The sequence below is a fragment of the Panthera tigris genome, chromosome D3 (assembly GCF_018350195.1).
Source record: "Panthera tigris isolate Pti1 chromosome D3, P.tigris_Pti1_mat1.1, whole genome shotgun sequence".
Classification (NCBI taxonomy): Eukaryota; Metazoa; Chordata; class Mammalia; order Carnivora; family Felidae; genus Panthera; species Panthera tigris.
This window is the reverse complement of record NC_056671.1, coordinates 12,425,308-12,450,825: the sequence shown is the minus strand read 5'-3', so window position 1 is coordinate 12,450,825 and position 25,518 is coordinate 12,425,308. Positions and strand designations below refer to the sequence as shown.

Below are 25,518 nucleotides of genomic sequence, written 5' to 3'. Positions count from 1 at the left end.
AGTATTCTACCAAGAATCAACTTCAAGAAAACGATATTAAAGGAACACGGCTCAGGTGAATGACACGTAGGGCCCAAGTCGTGGAGCTGCTATGTCCATGGCAGTGACCTGACGAGAGAGCACAGGTTCCTCCCCACTGTCTGGGGCAACTTACTAGCGACTGAGCTAGGGTGGGAGTAGTGAGGGTGGCCAGGGTTCGCTGCCCTCTCTCGTTTGCTAGAAGGCACGAAACGGCCACGTCGCGCTCTTTCCTTTGACCACGGACTTCGTTTCTTGTCTCCTTCTTCCTAACGCCGAGGCGCCTCCTCGGATGCCAGTGTCTACACGGCTCTTGATCCCCCGTTTCTAGCCCTGCCCTCAGCCGCTCAGCCTTTTCTATCCACGCCTTTCCATGGCCTTGGCTGTGTGGCTGACACTCCTGTAGACCGCTTCGTCCTACCTCCCACGGGCCTTGGGGCCAGAAAGTGATAGGGGGGTGATGCTCGTGAGCCGGAGAATGGGTCAGGACCAGTCTGCACAAGGTGCGGGGAAAATCATGACTGTTTTGCATCCTTCTCTCTCCGGACAAATCATCCCAACGTGCTTTGCCTTAGATTTGCTTCGTGAGGTTGTTATGGCCGATGTTTCATTATAAGAATGGTTTTGTGATTGCAAATTGAAATTCCCGCCCGGAGCGGGGCGGGCAGGTCTCATACATGTAGGAGGCAGGTCAGTTGGGGGTCGTGGCCACCCGGGAAGTCTACGTCTCCCCGAAAGAGGCTGGCAGTTACCCACCAGCCAGCAGGTGCCACAGATGGCCGGAACTCCTCATAGAAGGTGGAAAAGGCTGAGTCGAAGGGAGACTTCCTTAAGCTGAAAATCATGCTAACAGCCGGACACAACAGGTCCACGGGCTGGGCGTGGCCTCTGAAAATCTTAGGGAGGGGGAAAGAAAAGTAAAGGTAACAATGAAGCTTCCTCAGCAACAGCAATAGCATTTTGGTGTTTAGATTAAGTTGTCTAGATTTTTGTCCTAGATTTTTTCTTTTTTAACCTTCCACTGTGCCTTTCAAATTTCTTCATTGTGTTTATTCCTCCTGATCGCACGGCCTCATATGGCTCCAGCAAAACCTATTGCGGGGTATTAGACAGGGGGCCCCAAGTCCTTAGCTACACCTTCCATCAAGAGGTGGACCATGAGGGGCGCCTGGGCGGCTCAGTCGGCTGAGCGTCTGACTTCGGCTCAGGTCATGATCTCACGGTCTGTGGGTTCGAGCCCCGCGTCGGGCTCTGTGCGGATGGAGCCTTCAGATCTCTGGTCCTCTGACCAGACAAACGTCACGTGAACGTGAAAATTCATTCCTTGTTGGGAATTCACCGTCGTTGACGCTGAGCGACAGGTTCCTTCTTGACTACAGCCATCTGAAAAGGGTTTGCTGAGTTAATCTCTTACATAAACAAGAGTTCAGTGCCTGACCCTGGTGCGTCTCTCCGTCATTAATTCATAAATTCGGGCATATTTTCATTACGTGGCTTTTTTTGCTGTTGTGGTAATCGTAATAAAGAATAACGTGAAACCCAGCCAGCAGCCCGTCTGGGGCATCTGATGCAAATGTAGGTTTACTGAACGTCTGTGTTATAAGGAACCAGGATTTGACTGACATGGCCCGGGACCCAAGTGCCCAGACTAGCCGGGGCCAGGCAGCTCTGGGGGCAAGATCTGCTGCCCAGGAGAGGAAGTGAGCCAGAGAATAACCACCACAACAAAGGTACGAAAGAAAAATAAGGCTCTTGCACCCCTCATGAGCAGAAGAGCCGATTTACGAGTCGAGCCTGGAGAGGAAACAATTTTGATCTGGTCCTGGGACGTGTCTATGCAGTCGGTGAGACCGTATTTGCTTATTACTGTTATCCCCACTACGACGACCTGCTACTATTATTTGAAGGACAGAAACACCATTTACTGAGTACTTTCCCGAAGCCCAGCACAGAATCCAGCCCAGCGCCCTCTCACTTCCTACCCGGAGGAGCCGAAGAGGGAGACTTCATCACTGTACCCACTTTACAGATGAGGAAACTGAGCCGTAAACTGACTTGCCCACGTGTTGGAGTGAGTTTCCCGAACCCTGGCTGCCGTGGGATGGTGCAGGGGGCAGGAGGCGAGTTCCCTCCTTCCTCATTGCTTTCTCCTATTTTTCTTTTCTTCCCCTGCCTTGCTCCTACATGGGAGGAAGGATTTGTTAATAGAAAAGAGGCAGAGACTCTTAGCAAAACCACACATGAGAGCTACTCGGTAGGAGGTGGATAATTGGCATAATTTATAGGGCGGAGGGGGCGGGAAGGTGGGGCTGGTGAGACCGCAGGAGGCAAATCTCAGGGCATCGTCATTGTCCCACTGAAATTCACTGTCTGAAGCCATTCAGTTCAACCTAGACCGCAGGACAGTGAACTTGAAGCACGGGGTCCTGCGTGTCCGTGACGCCGGCCCTGGCTGGATGATAGGAATAAGGGGAAGTTGTTAATACTGGCCTCCAGACTCTCAACCTTAATATTCATCCCCATGTAAGATTTCCCCTTCGGGCGATGCTCTGTGCTTTCGAAATGGCCCAGAAACAGGTGCATAACGAAAGGGTTGCTTGTGTGGAGTTGAAGACACGTTCTTCTTGAAGTTAATGAGACTCTTAATAACAGGTAACGTTTATTGAGCGTGTACTCTTTGCCGGGCGTTGGTCTAAGGGTTTTGCAACATAACGCGGGGAGCGTTATTATTAACCCATTTCCAGACGTGGACACTGAGGCACTAAGGAGCTTGACACCCGGCGAGGCGGCTGGTGAGTGGCAGCGCTGTGGTCAAACCACGGCTCCAGAGCCCAGATTTCCCCACTGGGGTTCCCCACTCAGCGTTTGTTGAGTGACTGAATGATGGCCTTGACCAGGGCTAGAACCGAAGAAGTTTGGGCGGTGGAGAAAGGCCCAATTCATTGCGAGTGCAGGCCCGGTTATTAATGGAGTGCTGAGGCCAGGCAGCGTTCTCGGCCCTAGGATTCCGGGAGAAGGGTGAGACAATAAGGAGCTTCGATGGGCTGAACATCCTGATTCCCATTGTTCGAGAGCAGACTGTGTGCCAGAAAGGAACAGCATCACCTCCCCATCCCTGACAACCGTACCGGGGCCACAAATAGCAAAAGGAGGAGAGAGGAAGCCGTGAAGCTTTCCTTGGGCTCCGGAGGTTACTCCTGATGGCTGGAGCCTGGGACAGGATTGAGTGGGCGACACAGATGCCTCCTCGCCCGCCAGGATATCTGGGCGCCTGGGATGGGAGCTGACAGCAGCTGGTGTGACCTCAGCGTGACACGGGCCCCCCCTTCCCCTGGCCTCGGAAGATGCTCAGATTAATCCTTTCTTAACACACCTTCCTGCCGGAGCGTTTCCCACACGGCTCCCTCCGGAGTAACCTATTCTTATCTCACACTGATGGGGGTGACCAGACGGCCCAACCTTTGCTGAGCCTTCGTGCCATGTCGAGCCCAGGGATTACCTCGCTGAGCCTTTGAAACCAGAAAATAGATTCTGCTATTCCCGTGTCACAGATCAGGAGGGACTAAACTGTAGAGACCCACGGCCGATGCTTAGCGAAGGCTGGACTTGAACCCGGGTCCTGACCTCACTTTAGGGCTCGTGTGCATCACAGCCCCGCCAGGTGGCTCGGGCACAGTGAGGGACTGCTCATCAGCACCTCCTGTGCCGCCTACTCGGGGCTTGGGTGACCACCCGACCTGGTTTGTCCCGGTCCAAGGGGTTTCTGGGGCTCACGGCTTTCAGTTCTAAAATTGGGACAGTCCATGGGGCGCCTGGGTGGCTCAGTCAGATGAGCGTTCAGCTCTTGATTTCAGCTCAGGTCATGATCCCAGGGTTGTGGGATTGAGCCCCGTGTTGGGCTCTACTCTGAGTGTGGAGCTTGCTTAAGACTCTCCCTCTCTCTCTCTCTCTCTCTCTCTCTCTCTCTCTCTCTCTCCCTGTGCCTCCCCTTGCTCACGCATGCTCTTTGTCTCTCAAAATAAAATAAAAGAAAATAGGGACAGTCCTGAGCCAACTGGGTCAGCTGTTTAGTCAATTCCTTCTGGTCTGCCTCCCTCCATGATGGAAGCGATTCTAGTCTAGCTCCTGGCTCTCCACCCCCATATAAAGCTCTCCCCACCTTGTACCTTCACCATGAAGCCCCAAGCAGGAACTCTGGCCCATCCATCCCACCAGGTATCCCAGCCCTAGGGGTCAGAGCTTTAACTGATGCACACAGTGAGGGAAGACAAAGCCTGTGTTGTGTGTGTGTGTGGGGGGTGGGGGGGATTATTTTGAGAAAGTGAAAACATACCATGTTATTTCAAGACCCTGAAGTCATGCTTGGGTCCAAATAAATTGTGGGATGAGTTTATTTGCGAGTCGGCACTTGAATCTTGCCATGGAGATCCACGCCGATATAACTGATTGAAAACGCTAAGTATTGGGGCGCCTGGGTGGCTCAGTTGGGTTAAGCATCCGACCTCGGCTCAGGTCACGATCTCGCAGTTGGTGGGTTCGAGCCCCATGTCGGGCTCTGTGCTGACAGCTCAGAGCCTGGAGCCTGCTTGGGAATCTGTGTCTCCCTCTCTCTCTGCCCCTTCCCTGTTCAAGCACTGTCTCTCTCTCTTTCTCTCAAATATAAATAAACGTTAAAAAATCTTTTTAAAAAAGACAATGCTAATTATTAATCCATATTAGCCCATCGAAATATAATTTGACATCGTCGTTAAAAACGAGTCACGTGTGCATACACAGATCTTTACTTGGCGGTCGCAGCAACGGTCGAAGTGAATACCTGAAACCTGCCGTTCATGGTGATCCTTCTCTCCAGGCAGAGTAACAAAGGACAGCTACGGAATCCACAAAGGACGGGAAAGGTGGCCGGCCAGGACAAAGACGCAGCGGACCTGTCACTGAGAGCTGGGGTGTGGCCCTCTTGTTGCAGCAAAGGTAGGCAAGCCCAGATTGCCAATCGCTTTGCGTATTTAATTTCCCGAACCAACAGGATCCTTTCCGTCTGCAAAATCTTGCCAAGCGTTGCATTTCATTGTGCCGAGGAGAACGTAAAGAATTTCTCAAAGAATTGTAACATCAAGGGTCTCCAAAATTATCATGTTTTCCAGAAGAAACGCTTTCTGTAATACGTTCCGAATCACTGACTTTTTTTTTTGTAATCTTTTTCTCCCCGAACTCATGGGTTGCATGTATTTCTTCTTTTGTTCCTTTCGTCCTCGAGAGTCTGTGCATAACCCTTGGGTGTCCGCCTCAGGAACAGCTTCGCCAGACTCTCAGATGGCCTTCTCCACGCTCCCCGCCCCCCTGCCGCCCCACAAAGGGATCCCAAACCTTGGCCTTAAAGACCCGGGACCTTTCAGCATTTTGTCTCCTATTTCCTCCACTAGGAACGTCTGTCCCATCTTCTTTGCCTTAGAAAATTTCCACTTACTCTTTGAGGCCCTCGCTGAGTTTGGGTCAACCAGCACACTCCAAGCTCTGGCTGGGGGTGGGGAATGTGATGGCAGAAATAACAGACACGGTCACAACGATTTGATCAAGCAGGTGTAATTGCCATCGGCCGTTTCAGACGGGAGCATCAGAGAGGTTAAGTCACTTGGCTTGAACACACTTGGCCAGAAAGTGCCAGAGCTAAGACTGAGTTCAACGTGAATGCTGAGCTTCAACCTCTCAATAAACCAACCTACCAAAGGGAGGAGAGTGAGGGTCAGAGAGGTGAAGCTACCTGCCCAAGATCACACAGCTGTTCCACGGCAGCGCGGGGAGAGCAACGACCAGGCCCTTCCGCCTGTCACGCTGCTGGAGTTTCCTTGATTCTGCAGGATGAGTTGAAGCCTGACAGTGATGCTCTGTTCTTGGCTATCTCGGAGCTGGGAGGAGCCAGAGAAAATAGAGCGTCTCTTTGTTTGACCTCAAAGGCAAATAGCGTGGAGTTTCCAAATTTGGGTCAATAAAGGTAAATTCGCTATGGCCGCTTTAGAGGTCAGGTGGTTTGTCTGGGCAGGGGGGTGCGGCGGGCGTGAACCCCCCCCCCCCTCCAGGATGGCTAAGAAGGAGCCCAATTACTGCCCTATGGTGGGTTCCCGCTAATTGGAAAGGCCAACAGGCACCGAGAGGAAACAAGCAAAGGAGTATTACAAATTCATTACAGACACTAACTGCTTCCATTTGTGCATGTGGCCGAGGGCTCAGTCGACAAGTGAAGTGCGTAATTCCTTTGTGCGGCCCGGGCCAGGCCTGTCTTACCTGGAATCCCTGCTACCCCGGCAAGCCAGGTTTTGTGCCCCACGATCCTCCCTTGTTGTGAGGGCAGGGCCCCAGGCACCCTGATTGGTCCAGTGACCAGCAACCATGGCCAGTGATTGGCTAGTCTGATCTGAACAGGTGAATGCCCCGATCTGATGCCTGTTTGGGCAGATTGGGTTTGGGCAAGTGAGCCACTGGGCCAGGGGAGCTCTGAGCGCTGAGTTGAAAGACCGGGAAGTAGACGCTGGACCCGGCTGGCTCTTTTAGGCCACTTAGGAAGTTGACCTCAGTCTAGGAGAAAAAACATGGCAGAGACACAGAGAGAAGCAGAGATGCCATGATTGAGAGGTAAGGGAGAGAGTGAAAGAAGAGGTAATTGATGGGTTCCTGGTACCACTTTCGTTAAAAGAATTTCCTTTTCTTGAAGATCACTTGTGGGGATCTCTGTTTCAACCAAGGAATTTTAAGAAAATGGCGGCCATCTTTTTTGAGTGTAGGGATCTCAGCGCTATGCCCATAGGGGCCAGGAAAACACCGTAAATGCCAGAGGCAGATGGGGCATAGAAGGAAGGGACCACACGCCAGGGGGTAAGGGGGAACCCTTACTGACCTCAGGCCGATATTTGCCATGTGACGATGCGGGCAGTACCCCCTCACCCCCCGACTGCCCGCCACGGGTGCTGAAAATCTGGATTTTATGTCAACCCTCACATATTTAAATATCGATAACTGAAAAATACGGGGAAGGCCAAACAAGCACACTTGCAGGTTTGCTGCACCCCGTGGCTCGGTCTTTGCCATCTTGGGTATAAATTCTAGAATGTTCTCTACGGTTGAATGGAGTTGAGTATAAAGCGGATATATCTGTGAGCTACCCACAGGCATTCAGTTACTGAAGAAGCAAAAGCCATTGGGTTATAAGGCATGTTGCCCTGAAACTGGTATTATTGTGACTTGTTCCCCCTGCTGAATTGTATTTAATTCAGCACTCTGTGGTTTTAGAACCGTCACTCCCACATGGTGAATAGGATCCTTATGGAGTTGAAATAAAAATCAAACCCAGGGTCTTACACAACTCAGAGGAGCTCCGTCTGGAATCTCATATTGGATATATTGGTCTGGAAGGTAGCTTCTTGTGAATGCCCCTCCCGCCCTTTGAACTTATTTTGTTATTATTAATTTTTTCCCCTAATAATATATAACCTTACCAATATGTATCTGAAAGCATCAAAACGAATTTCCTTCTAAATGCTTTCCTTTTTATAGACTTTTTTCTCCCCCCCCCCCCCCCCCGTAACTTCCTTTTTTCCGGATCTGCTTTAATTCAATTTTGCTTTATTTCCTTGATTCTGCTATTTTTCTCCCCTTAGAGACTAAAAATTTCATATCGGAGTTTATTTGCTTACCGAGAGGCCTGGGTGAGGCAGTGAAATGAACCATCGTGGGCGGAGCGGCCATCTGCGTTTTTTTCTTGTTTTAGCAAAATGATTTAGTAATTAAGGTGTATGTTCCTCAGCAGTCTTCCCTTGTGAGAGCAGTTCTAGGCTGAGAGTTTGAGAACCAGTTCAGAGACTCGGGCTTTTGCGGCTGGTCGTGCATGAAACTTGTTCACATCCCTCTGTCTTCTTCTTTCTCTGCGTAAAATGAGGGTAGTGATGATCCTCATGGTTCTCGTGAAAATGAAAAGGGAGAGTGAACGAGAAGAGATGTTCTAGCTCAGTGGAGATACCAGATCTGAGTCAATGTCACAACCGTGCAAATTATAAGCCTGGCTTTGGGACACTTAGGAGGCCATTACTATCTGCCTGATACGGAGTCATGTGCTGGGCACAAGGAGACACCTCAGCTCAGCATGGAGCGGGGAAGCCTTTCTGTGCCCCTCATTCATTCAGGAAATATTTACACCCCATCATCTGTAGAAGGCCAGACCTTTTGTGGATACAGGGGATCCAGAACGAGTTATGGCAGCCACCGTTCCCACCCTCAGGGAGCTCACTGTCTGCTGTGATCAGTGCTATCATCAGTCAGGGGTGGCTTCCTGGAGGTGGTATCGTCTCACCTAAGACCTGAGAATGAATTGGAGTTTAGGTGAAATGGATTGACACTGGAAGGAGCAGGAGAAGCGGTCAGGAGTCGGGTTACGACAGCTTGTGCTGTCGCCCAGAAATAAGAGAGCCTATGAGTTTTCTCGGCCATCCGCTGCTGCGTAACAAATTACTCCCAAATATAATCGCTTAAACTGCTAGGTATTTATCCAAAGGATACGGAAATGCCGATTCGAAGGGGAACCTGCACCCCAGTGTTTATAGCAGCACTATCGACAATAGCCAAGTATGGAAAGAGACCAAATGTCTACCGACTGATGAACGGATAAAGATCTGGTATATATACAATGGGATCTTACTTGGTGATGAAAAAGAATGAAATCTTGCCACTTGCAATGGTGTGGATGGAACTAGAGTATATTATGCTAAGCAAAGTAAGTCAGTCAGAGAAACACAAATATCATATGAGGACATCATATCAAATTCCATACGTGGAATTTAAGAAACAGAATGATGAATGTAGGGGACGGGAAGGAAAAATAAAATAAGATAAAACAAGAGAAGGAGGCAACCCGTAAGAGACTCTTAAAAACAGAGAACAGGGGCCCCTGGGTGGCTCAGCCGGTGAAGCGTCCGACTTCGGCTCAGGTCACGATCTCGCGGTCCGTGAGTTCGAGCCCCGCGTCAGGCTCTGGGCTGATGGCTCGGAGCCTGGAGCCTGCTTCCGATTCTGTGTCTCCCTCTCTCTCTGCCCCTCCCCCGTTCATGCTCTGTTTCTCTCTGTCTCAAAAATAAATAAACGTTAAAAAAAATTAAAAAAAAAAACAGAGAACAAACAGAGGGGTGCTGGAGGGGAGATGGGCGAGGGGGGTGGGCTACACGGGTGATGGGTATTAAGGAGGGCACTTGTTGCGATGAACACTGGGTGTTATACGTAAGTGATGAGTCACTGAATTCTACTCCTGAAACCAATACTATAAATATATGTTAACTAACTTTAATTTAAAACAAACAGACAAAAAAATATAATAGCTTAAAACAACAAGCGCTTATTATGTCAGTATCTTTGTTTTTTTTTTTTTTTGTTTTGTTTTTGTTTTTATTTTTTTTTATTTTTTTATTTATTTATTTTTTTTTTTGTTTTTTTTTATGTCAGTATCTTTGGATCAGGAATCAGATTTGCATTGTAGAAAGACGTACCTTGACCAATCGCTTCGAAGGAGGTGACTGTATTGTTACTGGAAGACCACTGTAGTTGTCCAAGCAAGCAAGTGGGGACTGGGTGGAAAGGATAAAAAGAAGTGAAAGAATTCTGGGGATATTTGGGAAGTCGAATAAGCAAGACTTGCTGAATGAGGGTAAGAAGAGTAAACGAGGGAAAAGACGGGCTCGGAGATGCTTCCTAGGATTCTGATTTGGATGGTTGGATCCAGAGTGGTACCGTTTTTCCTGGAGATGGAGACCAATTGAGAAGGGGTGAATCTGGGCAAGGAGATGACGATGGCGTTGGTTTTGGGCATGCCAAATTTGAAGAGCCTGTGCGGTATCCAAGTAACGACGGCCAGTGGGTAGTTAGTTGCTCATTGGCCTTCCGGGTAGGAGGGTTGATAGAGATTGGAGAGCCACCAACATCGGGTAACTAACTGAACCATGGGACGGGGTGAGATCTCCCAAGGAGAAGCCTGGCTTGCCTTAAAGAGGCCAGGCCGAGGTTCCTTGCAGAGGCACGGGGCCCTGGAACAGGGGCACAGGAGACACAGTGGCAAGATGCTCTGGGGATCAGCTGCCCTATCACCTGTTGGAAGACGAACATTAAACTCCATGGGCCTCAGGCATTTTCTTTGCTACAAGCCTTTGTAGCTTGCTGGGGTCCTTTGTTGTCTGATTTATACCATCACGGATGATTTGCAGATGGCGAGCAGACTGAGAATTCTGTTTGGCTTGGTCCCACTTTCCTTTCTGTTCCTTGAGCCCATGGCTGGACACCAGGGTAACGAGAGGACATGGCACAGGTTGGGGGCTCATTCATTTGCCATTTCGGGCTCATAGTTTGCTCTGGACTCAACACACAACTTTTTCGGGTTATTGAGCCCTCCTTCACCTTGATCCCTGATAAACCGCCAGGTTTAAGGACCTGGAGGATGAAGACCACCACGGTTTGCTTCTACTTGAATTTGAGAGGCGGTGGGACATAGTCGTTAAAAAAGCGTGAATCCTGGAGCCACACCGTGTGGGTTCAAAGACCAACGTGGCGTTTACCAGCTGTGTGACCTTGGAAAAACGACCGAGTGTCTTTGTGTCCCACTTTCCTCATCTGTAAAATGGGCTGATAACAGAGTTTGTCTCAAAGCATCATTATAAGTAAAGGAAACACTTAGGACAGTGTGGAGCCTGCTTGGGATTCTCTCTCTCTCCCTCCTCTTTCTGCCCTTCCCCTGCTTGTTCTCTCTCTCTCCCTCTCTCTCTCTCTCTCAAAATAAAACTTAAAGAAAAAAAAAAGACCTGTCCATTGAATGAATGAATGAGTTAAGTTCTCATATGTCATGACAGTTGTATGGACATAGGACCCCAGACCAGAAGTCAAGCTGTCTTGCCTTCCACTCGCCAGTGTGCTTTTTAGGGTTAATGCCTTTGCTCTTGGCCCTTAGTTTTCCCATCTGTTGAGTGGATAGAAAGAGTCAGGTTGGTTTGTGCTTCCTCCCAAAATGTTGTCTTGAAAGGCGCTTCTGAGGAGAAGATTCTGTGCCCGAGTCAGCTTGGCGAACAGAGACACTAAAGGCTCTGAAAAGTCCTGTAATAATAATAACGTAAAACCCGTGATTCGCTTTGTTTGTGGTAAAATTTCTCACCTCTTTGCTCCCCACCTTTACCCCATTTTACATCCAAAGCCGTGGGTGTTTCCTAAAACACACTTTGGGGCATGCCGGCTGCTTTTCATTTTCAGCATTTTATGGTTCTGGAAATCTCTGGAGGTACAACTGCCTCCCAACCTGACCCCTGGGCAGAAACAAGTCTCATGTAGGTTGACCAGAGAGGCGTGTTCTTTACGTCTCCGAGTGCGAGGGCTCGTGCAGGTGCGCACACGGCCAACGGTGGGTACCCAGCCAGCCCTTTCCTGGAAATCTGCTGACAGCACAGGGGTCTGGCACGCTCATCACGCACATGTGCAATACCCTGTGCTCCCCCTTCCCATCTCAGGCATTATTTTCCAATTTAAAACATGTCCTTGTACACCGCCATGCTTCCATCATCGACCACAGATGACATCTGCCACTATCTTGGATGCAGTTGAATATCTGGGGGAGGGGGAGGCCATTGAAGACAAGTCTAGGGTGTTTTACCTTTTTTTTGATGTTCCCCAGGATAGGCTGAGGGACAAAGATTGCCTGCCCGTTGTTTTATCCTGTCCCCGAGGAACGGAACTAGATGCATTTGTGGGAGTGCAGCCTGCCCGGAGACATGTGGGTCAATATATGTATTGACTTTTCCAATGGGTCCATATGGGTCTCGTGTGTGTGCACAGGACGTTCCACATTTTGGTTGTATTTTCTCTGTGTGTGCATGTGTGAATCCACACATTCTGCCCATGCTTCTTTGATCCTTGAACTTACTTTTGAGCTCTGAAGATGCAGATTTTTTCCGCGATAAATTCTTACCAGATTTTTCCAACATGCCCATCATCCACATGGACACAAGTTGCCTGAGTCACAAGGCCTTCTCGAAGATACGCAGCTGGAAATAAAAGTCAGGGGGGAAAGAACATTCCCTCCACGAAGACCCACTTTCACCACGAGGGTAGCTCTGAAGGTCAAATGGGTTGGTTGGAGAAGGAAGGTTTCTTAAGAGCAGGTGAAGGCCGGGGAAGAAGCAGAATTCACGATGGAAAGTGTCAATGGCAAGACTTCGGGATGGACGGTGCACTGAAATGGGACCAGCTTGAGAAATAGACCAGCCACCGGGAAATCGACCCAAACAACTGGATGAAAGAGTCAACCGCCATGGAGCCTTCCCCACCTGGTTGGCCATCAGCTGGCAACATGTAGATTCACGGGGTCCGCTCCGGATTTGCTGGCCAGTGTGCAGGGGAATCCGTACCTTTACGACCTCTCTCCCAAGCCACTTGGTAATTAAGTCAGCCTGCAATCGTTACAAGATGAGTTGGGAGGTGTTGCCCTTCCGGGAGGACATTCCAGTTGGTCTTCTGAGTAGAGTTCAAGGCTCCTCCCCACCTTCACGTTCTCAATCAAAATCAAGGGCCAAGAAATGCTACGCCCTCACCAGGAGTAAATCTGGATCCGATCTGTGATGTTTGAGGACATTCTTGAGTTTCATTCTCCGGGGTGGGACCTTCAGGGCGGAGGATCCTGGCCCTGTGTCTGTCGGTCTTTTTCACTCCTCTCTTTTATGTCTTTCTGTCTAGATAACATAGAGCTACCGCTTTTTGTCTTAGAAACTGCTTCCCCGCCTTTAAATGTCTGGTTGCAGGTGAGGCAATATGAAGTGAAGGACAGCCGGACCCAAGGTTGACTCTGGCCAGAGGCTATTTAGACTGTACCACCCTTAGGACGGATGTGACCCAGCCCAGGTGACTCTCATGATCTACCTTGGGATTTGGCACCAGAGTCTTAGTCAATAACACCGCACTGTTTTGCTTTCCGTTCGTCTGGCATTGTTCTTTGACGACACCCCTTTGGAAAGAGGTAACTGTCCGGATTTAGTATTTCTGGTTCCCTGTCCAGAAGGCCTTCTAAATTTACCCCTAGTTCTACCAAGATTTTTAAGGCAAGCATCCAGTAATTGGAGGGAAGAGGGAAGCAGCATTTATTGGAAGACTCACCATGTGCCGGACAAGTAGTAACTGTCACCTCTTCTGAGACCCCTGCAGCAATCCTATAAGATTGGCACCTTGGCCCCTTTTTATAGAGATGGGATCGAGAAGATCAGTGACCTTCCTTTCTTGGAAGGTCGGTAAATGGCAGAGGAGGGCCAAGCCCAGGTCTGGGCACCCTAAATACATATTCCTTCTTGGACATTACTCATCTTTTGAGGTTACTTTAGTCCTGGCACCCCACGGAGCAGAAAGGGAGATGAATAAAGGGATAGTCTTGCGAGCCATCTGAAACATCTCCACGGCTGTTACAGCACCTTTGGCCAGGAACCGTGCCCAGTTCCTAACTCACCAGTGTCTGAAAGTCGGATTAAGCAAACCACAAACTGACTCATGAGCTCTGGCCCTTGAGGAAGTTGTGCAAGGGCGGAACAATGAGAGTATTTTGGGTTTTGTCGGGTGTTGTACCTTATACCACATTGTCACCTGCTATTGACACACTGTTTTCTTGTCATGCATTGGGAAACACACTGGCCGTGGACTAGCAGTCTGGGCGAGAACTGGGAGGTGCTTGGGGATGTGCACCGAGGCTGGGTTTTGCTGGATGCGGGTGTGGGGGAACAGAGGAGCCACAGTGCAATTTTGAGTGTGGCCAGGTTCCAAGGGTGCTACGTATCGTTGCCTTTCTAGTTCTCCCTCCTCCGAGTACTCCCAGGACATGAGAGATGCCTTTCAGTGTCTCCCTTTGCCCGTTAGGTCGGTTGTTGAGGAATTTCTCAGAATAGAACTAATAGTCTCGCGTCGCCGTAGAGCCTTTTTCTTGGAGGTGGGGTGCAAAGAGGTGGGAATCTTCCCGCCTTTGATGGCATTGCTTTGGAAACTTCCACAAAGACCTCCAGTCCACCGCGAGAGTCACATGGAACCATTCTGGCGGGGAGCTTTAAGATCTCGGCGTCTGGAACGCTGTCCGATAGAACTTTCTGAGTCGACGGAAATGTTCCGTATCTGCCCTATCCAACGTGGGAGCCACTGGCCTGCATGTCACGGTTGAGTCCTTGCAATGTGGCTCGAGCCACCGGGGAACAGGATTTCTCATTCTAAGTACTTTACAGCAAAAGGGGCCTGGGTGGCTAGTGGCTGCTTTGGTGGGCAGAATGGTCCCGGAGTCTGTCCATTTCAGGAGTCCCGAGTCTACCACTTTATAACTGTGTGACCTTGGGGAAGTTGCTTCACCCTTCTGAGCCCTGGTTCTCTCATCAGCCAATGAGGCTAAAGATGGCACCTACGTCCTAATTATTGAGGTGAAACAAGGTAACGCGTTGGGATGGTCAGCATGATGTCTGCCACCTAAGCTTGCAATAAATGTTAGAGAACAAATTCTGAGGCAGGGAGGGACCGCGTTGGTGAAGACAGGAGACGCTCTGTTGTCTATTCTATGGCCGCCCTGTCCGTTCTGCCTCGGAACTAGCTCTCTAATGTTTTCCGTGACTCGCTTTGTCAGCGACACGCTTCCGAAGAACACGGGTCCCCCGCAGTGACCATCCTACCAGAAGGCGGCACCCCGGGTCGGGTCTGGTCTCTGCCCATCACAGCGGCTCCTTCCTGACTTCCAGTGGTTGGTTTCGGTGATGTCACGTGACGTGGTTGTGACCAATAAGAAACCCAGGGAAAGCTGACGGAGCCGTTGCTGAGATGTTTTTATCTCCGTCTGAAAAAGAGATACAAGGAACGGATGCTCCTTTTTCTACACCTGGAAATTTTCCACGACGCTTGGGTCTCAGCCATCTTTTGGAGCCGCGTTTGGTGGCCTGCGAGGACAAGCCAACCCTCCGAGAATGGCGGGACACAGAAAGACACTGGGTTCCTGAGGACGTGACCGGGCTTCTTCCAGTTCCTGCTCCTCCTCAGGTCCCTCTTACCTGGATGCCACCTCTTGGTTTTAATCCCTGACTTTGAACCTGAGCTGCAACACCGATTGGATCTTTCCACGCGTGACGTAGATTTTCCTGCACAATTTTCGCCTTAAGGTCATCCCACGGCCTTCCGATTCCACCAGTGTTGAGCAAGGAGGCCAACTAATGTCTCTCTGAACTCCAGCCCAGAAAAGGCCCTAAGGAGGGAAACTGCTACTCTGAAGCTCCCTGTGTCGCCTACATCATGCTTCCTTTCCAAGTGTGGTAGAAAATGGCCTGACACCTTTAGTCCAGCCCACAGCATCTCAGGACTTCCAGGGAGGCCTTGCCCATGGACCCCGGACGTTCCAAAGCTAGTCCGGAACTGGTGGGGAGCAACCACCCTCTCCCCTTTCATTTTACTCCCCCCCCCACCAGTACAGTCACTGGCACTCGCTCAGCCCCTACTATGTGCTGTTGATTTATTTATTTTTAATTAATTAATTATTATTATTTTTGTTTCATTTTTTTTACTACGTGCGGTCTAAAAACAACGTCGTTAAACACAGCGTCTCCTTGAAACCACAAGCCTGTCTAGGCTGGGAGTTGTCACGGTCCTCGATTTGCAAATAAAGAAACCAAGATTTCCAAAGTTTGGAGAACACAACCAAGGTCCCACGGCTGGTAGATGGCAGGTGCAGAGTTTTACCGTCCGTCCAGCTCAGAACTCTCGCCGACACCGCTGTAGTGCTCCTTGGAAAGCTCCAGAACATTGTGCCAAACATTATTCGAGTTACCACACCCCAAAGCCAAACCGGTAATGATGTTTTGAGGCCAGGGACGAAAGTTACTTTTACCCGAATTCTGGTTCTGCTCCCTCAGACCCTGGATCTCTCTCCTCCTCAATCTTCCCTCCATTTCCCACCAAATGATGGTTTGGGAAGTCATCGTGCTGGGAATCCCCAGGCGCCAGGGTCTTGGTGTGGCCTTCTGGAAGCAGCTCATGTGTTAGTAGGTCATTGGAGGCAGCCCGTGGCCAGACCAGCTTCTGTCTGCCTTCTTCTGGAGGGGGTGCCTGCTTTTAGGAGAGGAAAAAGCGTTTTAAGTGGCCAAAGCATGGCTGAGTTCTATCACTCCAGCACGGCATGCTCGTGGTCAGGAAAGGCTTCCTGATCAGGCTTCGAAAACAGGGCTCGAGACAAGCTATTGGGAACTTCTTCCTCTCACTGGGTCCTGGGAGCTGAGATCGGGCGTGTACGTGAGTGCAGGAGGTGAGTTTAAGAAGCGAGGATCCCTGGGGGCGCCTGGGTGGCTCAGTCGGTTGAGCGTCCGACTTCGGCTCAGGTCCTGATCTCACGGTTCGTGAGTTCGAGCCCCGCGTCGGGCTCTGTGCTGACAGCTCGGGGCCTGGAACCTGCTTCGGATCCTGTGTCTCCTTCTCTCTCTGCCCCTCGCCCACTCGTGCTCTGACTCTCCCTGCCTCTCAAAAATAAGATAAATGTCAAAAAAAAAATTTTTTTTTTTTAAGAAGCGAGAATCCCTGGGAGGAGTGGATTTCACCTGAGAGCTGTTTCAAGTCTGTGACTGTTTCTCTCCAAGGCGATTTACTTCATATCCCAGAACCACTGTCATTCTCGCCACGTCGCAAATGTTCACACGTATTCAGGAATTCACACTCCTCTTAGTCTCTGACGGTGGGGTCTGCTATTTTAGAAGCGTTTCACTCAAAGGAGAGGACGCAAGGCGGTGAATGCCAGGAGGTGGGGACACTTGGGGGCCATCGTAGAAGTCACAACGGGCAGGTGTCTTCAACACCGTTCATGTCTTGCCTGCCAGCCTTCGTCAAGGCAGACCCTAGGTTTTATTTCCTCCCGTGCTTTTCATTCCTGGCGGCTGGCACATAGCAGGTGTTCTCAGCCCTGCCTCTATTCCTTGCCTTCCTTCGCTCTGTCTTTTCTCATCTCCCACCCCCTCCCAACCCCGCCCGATGCCACTTTACGTGGCAAATGCAGCGTGGGAATGAATATCTTCCTATGAAATGCACTCCCCTGATCCAATCAGAATCAGCTTTGGGGGCGCTGTGGGCCGTGGGATCCTGTCTAGTTGCTCCTTCCATGAAGCAACAGATGATTATGAAAAGGATCTCTACCCTCCTCCCCCACCATTCGGTTCCTCAGACTATAACTCACTAAAATCCCCCCTAACCCGGTCAATGGATTTGCCTAAGGATCTAGCTCATGCCCACCGAGTGGTGGGCACAGTAGTCCCCCAAAGACTCCTCTCGTTGAAATAGAATTTTGCTGGGGCGCCCGGGTGGCTCAGTCAGCTAAGCATCCGACTCTTGGTTTTGGTTCAGGTCATGATGTCACGGTCTGCGAGATCGAGCCCCACATCCGGCTCCATGCTGGCAGGGCAGGGCCTGCTTGGGATTCTCTCTTTCCCTCCCTCTCTCTCTCTCTCTCTCTCTCTCTCTCTGCCCCTCCCCCCCCCCACGCACACATGCTCTCTCTCTCAAAATAAATAAACCTACAGAAAGAAATATAATTTTGCTTATGGAATTAAGGGGAAAGGACTCCAGTGCTGAAACCCCGATGATCCACGAGCACATATTTTCCATCACACCTTTCATTACATCTCTATATTTGTGTATCAGAATAAAACAGCCTTGGGTATCTATTAAACGGTACAAAAGATCATAACCTAATGCTGCAACACAATTTCTGCCGGTACCCCGGGGGGGGAAATAATTTATTATTATTTTTCTACATAACTCATAAAACGGGGAAATGATTTCCTACGCAGAGTAGAGCTAAATCGTTTCCAAAGTGGCCAATTTTTGCAATGTTTAAAACGACACCGTGCTCTCCAGAAGGGTTCCAATATCCTTTGACACTTCGGAAAGATTCTGGGGAATGTCACTGAGTCTGGCCTGGGCTCTGGCCTCCCCGCGTTTCCCTGCTGAGCTCCCGACGCATCTGGGCTCAGGAGGGAATTGCCAAGCCACCACCTGGAGTCTGGCCGCAAACACGTACCCCGGTGGTTTTGTGACCTATAATTGTTCCTCCAGGAGATCATCTTGCCTCAACACAGGTACCAAGTTTCACGGAAACCCTTTCAAAGTCCCAAACGTTAAATTTGGTTTTGGTTAGCATTCTGAGCTGTTTTCTTTCTTTCTTTCTTTCTTTCTTTCTTTCTTTCTTTCTTTCTTTCTTTCTCTCAAGTTTATTCATATATTTTGAGAGAGAAAGAGAGAGAGAGAGAGAGAGAGCAGGGGAGGGGCTGAGGGAGGATCCCAAGCAGGCTCCACGCTGTCAGCACAGAGCCCGACATGGGGCTCGATCCCACGAACCGTGAGATCATGACCTGAGCTGAAACCAAGAGTCAGGTGCCTAACTGACTGAGCCCCCCAGGTTCCCCTTGGGCCAATTTCTAAGAGCTCTCGGGGGAATAACGAGGGGCCCAGCGGTAGGTAATACTTACGTACTACGTTGTAAGCACCTCATTCGGGTGTTTTTATACCTAAAGGTTCTTTGTATTCTTAAATAGCCTAGTGACGCAGGAACCATTGTTATCCCCATTTTACAGATGAGGAAACTGGGGCTTGGTTCCCAGTCCTGCTCTAAACCTCGACACAGTACTGCCTCTCTAGAAGACTCTCAAACATCTATAGTCATTCTTGTTATCTGGATAGTCCTCAAGAGGGTGGCAAACTCACATCCAGGTGAGGCACAGAGAAACGACTGAGTGAGATACCTTCCACAGACTCACTGGATCTGTAATCTTGACACTGGGTTTTCCGTGGTGTGAGACAGATGGTTTTCCACTGAGTTTGGTGCATTGAGTGAAAAATAAAAGTGAAAAATAAAAAAATAAAAGTAAAAATAAAAGGTCCATGCTAAGCGAAGCTTGGGAAATGCTCCAAATCTTGGACCAAAGGCTCTGAGAAGGTTTTCAGGGAGGAAGCCTGTTTCATTTTATTTAAAGAAATGTTTCCCGGGGCACCGGGGTGGCTCAGTCCGTTGAGCATCCGACTCTTGGTTTTGGCTCAGGTCACGATCTCGCGGCTCGTGAGTTCGAGCCCCGCCTCGGTCTCTGTGCTGACAGCGTGGAGGCTGCTTGGGATTCTCTCTCTCCCTCTCTCTCTCTGCCCCTCCCTGCCCTGCTCCTGTGTCTCTGTCTCTCTCCAAATAAATAAATAAACTTAAACAAAAAAAGAAATGGTTCCCAAACTTAGTTGAGCGTGGAATCCCTTGGCTTAGCAGCCTATCAGCTGCCTTAGTCTTCTGTGGGCCAGGGTTCCATAGAACACACTCTGGGAAACATGGCTCTGTCCGTACGTGAAGGGCACCGTTCCTCTTCAGGGAAGGCAAGAGAGGTTCTCAGACTTCCGGGGTCTTCCGGAATTATCACAGATTTCTTCAGCCCTGGGACACTGCAAGGCTACGTTAAGGTTCTTAGAACAACGATAGTGAAGGTGAAAGCAACCTCCCCATCAGCCCGGTTGAGACTTTCTCACAATAGTGCCTGTGATCCAAGGTTCTTCCTGCCAGAATCTACCCTTCCCCCTCTCCTTCCAGCCGGGTCAGACCGGTGTTTGGGTACGAAAGCCCTCCTGTCCGCTCCCGCTCCTTCCTCTGGATCCTTCGCGAACCTTTCCCTCAATAAATTGCTTGCACGTTGGGTCTCCTTTTCGGAGGATCCTAACACGGGAGCCAGAATATCCTTGGCCTTGGCCTGCCACGTCAGAGCCTGATGGCCGTGTTCCAGGTTGAGATCCTGCTCTTCGGGTCTCGAGCAGGAGCCGGCCGGCGATAGCCCCGGGGCCAAATCCGGGCTGTTGCCTGGTTTTGCACGTAAAATTTTATTGGGACACGGCCAGGCCCTTCTGTGTGTGCATTATCTATGGCTCCCCTGTTACAGAGGCGGAATGGAAGAGGCTGAACTGAGAGCGTATGGTCCGCAAAGCCTAAAATATCTACCGCCTGGCCCTTTTTAGGAACAGCTTGCTGGTACGCCGTCTGGAATAACGTAGCTCGTTCTTCCGATGGCGTTCGGACACACGGCACATCCCCCGCTCTTGGTGTCTATCAATCCCCTCAAGAAACCAGGAATCTGAGAAATGAGGGTGATCGTTCGCGGGACGCATTATTATTGAGCGCCTCGGTGCTATTCGAGGCACCAGGACGGATGTTCAAATCTGTCACGACAGCCAGCCACATCTATCCTAACCTCGCCCGCCCTGAGAAACGTTATCCCTGAGATGTGCCAGCCTCTGGCTCCACATTTCTCCAGGCGTGTAGGCTAATCTCGAACAATTTTGTTTCGTTGGCCAACGCTTGGCCCGGTAATTCAGAAGGTGAAGGGCAGAACACCCCAGTCGTCTGCAACCTTGAGAAGCTTCAGAAGGAGAGAAATCTGGTTCTCATTTGCACCTCGGCACTTCCCCTTATAGCCAGCAGGCAGCCCGAGGGGCCAGGCCACTCTTGTAAAGAGCCGTACTCTTGTAAGTCCCTTCTGGCACGACGGAGACCTTGATCTCTGTTGGATATAGTGCTCCTGGACCCCTAAGACCTTGGCTGTGGCGGGGTGTGGAGTACTGGTGAGGGGGAGGGTTGGATGACAGAGGTGACCGGCTCTGGGGGCTGATGGGGCCACTGGCAATAGAGTTGACGGGTTCAGCCTTTGCTCGAATGACGCGTCGCGCAAACTTGCCCCGCAGTGACGCCTGTGGAGAGATGTTTCCGCTGTATTCCTTGTTCTGCAAAAGTTTTTAAATTTATTTTATTTATTTGGGGAGGGAGAAGTGCAGGGGAGGAACAGAGAGAGAGGGAGAGAGAGAGAGAATCCCAAGCAGGCTCTGGGCTGACAGGGCGCAGAGCCCGACGCGGGGCTCGAACTCACGAACCGCGAGATCGTGAGCTGGGCCGAAGTCGGATGCTTAACCGCCTGAGCCACCCAGGCGCCCCGGTTTTGCCGTTGATGCGACAGCCTAGCGAGGGAGACGTCAGGATCACCGTTTTGGAGCTGAGATAACCGAGATTCAAAGGGGTGAGCCCTTCCTTGCTCGGGGCTGAGCCCCAGCTCTGCCCGGACTGCCAGGGTTTGTGGTGTGAAAGCCCCTCTTGCTCACCACCCCGTGCTTCCTTGTATCATTTCAGAGGCTTCCAGAGTTTCTCTCTTTCACGTGCTTGCTGGAGTCGTGAGGAGCCTTGAAGGTTGCGAAACAGTCTCCCAACCAAAGGGCCTCACGCCACGGCAGGAATCATAGTGACAAAAACACGGACGACACCACTTAGCATAGCTACTATTTGAGTTCTCTGTGCACGCCGGACTCTGGGCGTTCCTCTTGCTGTGCTTTTCTCTCCCAGTTCTCAGAATGTCCCAAGGAAGTGACAATTCACATTATTATTTTACACGATGAGGACACCTGCCCCCGGCCCCTGAACTTGTAAATGGCGGGGCTGGGGCCGGGCCCGGCTGCAAGAGTGTTTGTTGCTGCATCCGGAGCTCGTCGAGGGCCCTGGCTGCTGCCTCTCTCCGGAATGTTTCCCCTTCGTCGGCATCTCTCGCGGTAGCGTCGAGCCCCCTTTTGGCAATCCGTTATTTCCTCCGCCCCAAATCCTTCCTCTCGCTGCTCACGACCACGTCCAGTTTCTTTGTCCTTAGTGTAGACGCCACATGGGCCCGTGTCCCTATGGGCATTTGCCTGTTCTCCTTGCTGAGTAGTCTGTGCTTAGCATGCCTTGGGGGTGTTGGAAAGAAGAGTAGAGGAAGCAGGGGGTCCCAGGGGAGCAGAGAAGGGGATGTTATTAACTACAGGCTTTTCTAGGGGAGCCCGTGTTAACTATTATGAGCCGCCAGGTCAAGTGCCCTAAGCCTGGCACATCTGGTCAGCAGCTCAGCTCGTTGCTTGCAATTTGTGGCTGGGACTTTTTTCCTCCTCTTACGTGGAAGACCAATGCGATCGCTGCCTAGAATTTTTAAAGGGCGAACGGTGGAAAACCACACGCAACCTGGACAGGCGGAGGTGCGACCTTCTTGGCCACCCCGCGAGCAGAGGGGGGGGGTGGTGGGTATATTTCACTGGTCCTCACCTTCTGCAGAGTTCTGCCTGCCCCGCCGGCTGGAGGAAGAAGGGTCCGAGACAGACTTCTGACCTCCGTCTTCTGCCTCCGTGCTGAGAGGCGGGGTTTCCGGCACCCTAGGATTCCAACTCGCTCATCGCGCGTTCTCGAACAACCAGCTGTGTCTCCGGGCCCCCGTTTGGCCGGTGGTAGAAGGGGACAGGATGGCAGTGCTCGTGCAGGACAAGTGTGAAGTTTGAGTGAGGTCCAGGAGATAAAGATGATCCAATTTTGGTACCAGGTAGCGGTCCTCTGATTGTAAATTTTGGAGCAAGAACCCCGCTTTGTTAGCATCCCGTGGAACCTCCTGCTGTTCATCCCAGTCCTGGAAGAGGGTTTTTCTTGAGATCCAGGATTTCCTATTTGCAGGATTTTTTTTTAATGTCTAATTTTTGAGAAAGAGAGATAGAGAGAGAGAGAGAGAGCGTGCACGCAAGCAGGGGAGGGGCAGAGAGAGAGGGAGACCAGAACCCGAAGCAGGCTCCGGGCTCCGAGCTGTCAGCACAGAGCCCGACGTGGGGCTCAAGCTCTTGAACCATGAGATCATGATCTGAGCTGAAATCAAGAGTCAGATGCCTAATGGACTGAGCCAGCCAGGCGCCCCTAAATGGACATGTTTTGATTCGCATAAAAGTCATCAAGGGGCACCTGGGTGGCTCAGTCGGTTGAGTGTCCGACTTCGGCTCAGGTCATGATCTCGCGGTCCGTGGGTTCCAGCCCCGCGTCGGGCTCTGGGCTGACAGCTCAGAGCCTGAACCTGCTTTAGATTCTGTGTCTCCCTCTCTCTCTGTCCCTCTCCCACTCACTCTGTCTCCCTCTCTCTCTCAAAAATAAATAAACATTAAAAAAAATTTTTTTAAGTCATCAATACTCATTATTAGGAAAAAGTGAAAATTGCAAGAAATTTTTAAGGGTAAAATAACTTTTGCTGTAAAGGGCCATCGAGAGCCACTCTCTGCTTTATATAGCCCTGTGCAGTCTTTAACTCTTCAACTCTGCTGTTGTGGTGTGAAGGCAGCCACCGATCCCATGAACGCTACCTTGTAGCAACAGAACTTGGTTCTTGAGCCCTGACTTTTGAATTTCACCTAATTTTCATGCGCAGTGAAACCTTTTTCTTTGGAGTTTTTCTCTCTTCATCGTTAAAAAAGATGTTTGAAAAACAACATTCTCAGCTCACCGGTTCTTTGCAAAGAGTCAGGAAACTGGATATTGCCTGCGGGCTGGAGTTTACCAATCCTGGAATCTGTGTCTAATTATTTGCATGCATTGGCATATATAAATTTAGACTCTAAATGTTTGTATGCTGCTGATTCCTGCTTGTTACAATTGTGTGTATAAGAATCTTCTCTGGCCACCAAATCTGCGAAAACCTGATTTTTAAAAATGTTTCTTTCTTGATTTTGAGAGAAAGGGGGGTTGAGGGGCAGAGAAAGAGAGAGAGAGTGAGAGAGGGAGAGAAAGAATCCCAAGCTGGCTCCTCCCTGTCAACACCGAGCACGTTTGGGGCTCAAACTCGCGAACCGTGAGATCATGGCCTGAGCCAAAATCGAGAGTCAGACGCTTAACTCACTGAGCCACCCAGCATTTACAGTGGCTGTTCAGCATTTCACCATAAGGTTCATGATCTCTTTTGAATGATTACCTTTCGTTTGCAACATACGTTGTCGCCATTGCTTTGGCAGTAATGGACAATGCTGTGATGAAACAGAATCTGCGTCTTCTAAATGAAAAAAAAAAAAGATTGAGTTGCAAATTCTGAAGAATTCTACTGTGTTGTCTCTACCTAAAATCCCAAGCCATCCTTGCCCACAGACGGTGGGAAAGGGTTGGCTCTGGCTGCCTCTTTCTCCTGGGGATATTGGGTGAATTTCGGGGGAATTCTGGGGTGTGCAGGGGGACATGTGGGTAACTTGGGGCCCTCTAGTAAATACCTTGGGCCCCGAATCCCATCTCCCTGCTGTCTACCCGGGGGTCCCGCATGAGCAAAGGCATCACCAGATGCTACTGGAGGGAACTTGGCTCCCGTAGAGGTGAAGACGTTTCCTGAAGGTCCCTCGACAAGCTGGTGGCGACATCAGGATGGGAACGCTCAATACCTTAATTTCTAGGGTGTGTTGGCCAAGCGTCTTGGACAGAGAAGTTTTGCTAATAGAAGAATATGGAGAAGAAGGGTAACGGCAGTGGTTCACCTCCCCACCCCTGCCGTCTTTACACACACACACACACACACACACACACACACACGGAAAGAGGAAAAGAAAAAAAAAAAATATATACGCTCTGGCCCATCCAGGCCCTGCTGATTTCCCCTGTCGGGGTTTAGCTTAATTCAACCTTTTGGCTTGTTTGGTGTGTATGCCAATTTCCTCCTTTCCCAGAAACAAATCGGGATGTTCTTGAACTCACGTACGTTCGCACTTTGCTCACCTCTCTGTTTAACATTTTCCATATGTGTATTAGCCTAGTGGGACGCCAGCTCCCCTGTTCCCAAGACATCCGATGCCTGGGTAATGTTCTCGAGGGTTTCAACCTCAGCAGAATGAAAAGTCTCTCTCTTTTCCTCCTGCCCTTTCATAAACGGGGGCATTTCTTGGGAATCTCATTTCCTTTGTGTGTGAGTCCAATTCTTTCGTTATTAGGGCACGCGGACTGCCCACGTCTTGTTTCTGGGCCTCTGAAATCGCCGTGTCTGCACCCTCAGGAGTGAGAAGGACGCTCGGACTACGACAAGCTTCCGTTCATTGATACAACGCGGGGGTTGACGATTCTGGTTATTTGAATGGTTGTGGCTGAAAGAGCATTGGGGGTGGTTTAACAGTTTACAGATTGGGAAACGGAAGCCCCGAGAGGTCTCATGGCTTGCCCAAGGTCACACAGCTCGTTAGGAGCATTTAACAGACATCCTGAGTCGCCAGGAAAAAAAAAAAAATCTGACTTTGGTCCACTTCTGTGAGAGAGCCAAAGAGGAGAGAATTAAATTCACCCCCAAGTTCTGGGCATTGATATGAGTAGCTATAGGCCCAGCCCTGATTATTCATAATTTCTTAGTTGTCGCTTGCCAGTCGGGTGCTGTTTGTAGTGAACACCTTATGGGGAAAACACCTTATGTTAATATTTAGCATCTCTGACACTTATTTATTTAAAAACAAGTAAAGAGTGGCCTAAAATCAATGAGGATAATTTTTTCACACTTGGAGTGAAAAATAAACCATCGTTACATTATTTATTGAACCGGGCAACAGCAAATTGAATATTTACATTAGTAAAAGTCCCGCGCTCATAATCTTTAATAGGCGTGAAGCGTTTATTTGGAAAATAATAATATT

General features: G+C 50.1%; 1 long non-coding RNA gene across 1 annotated transcript in view; it reads left to right on the top strand.

Moving 5' to 3' along the window:
* LOC122232611 overlaps positions 1-25,518 on the top strand; it is a 44,272-nt gene that overhangs the window by 5,864 nt on the left and 12,890 nt on the right. The window contains exon 2 of the long non-coding RNA XR_006209973.1: positions 4,871-4,989. This is a non-coding gene — a long non-coding RNA (uncharacterized LOC122232611). The remainder of the gene's footprint in view (positions 1-4,870; positions 4,990-25,518) is intronic.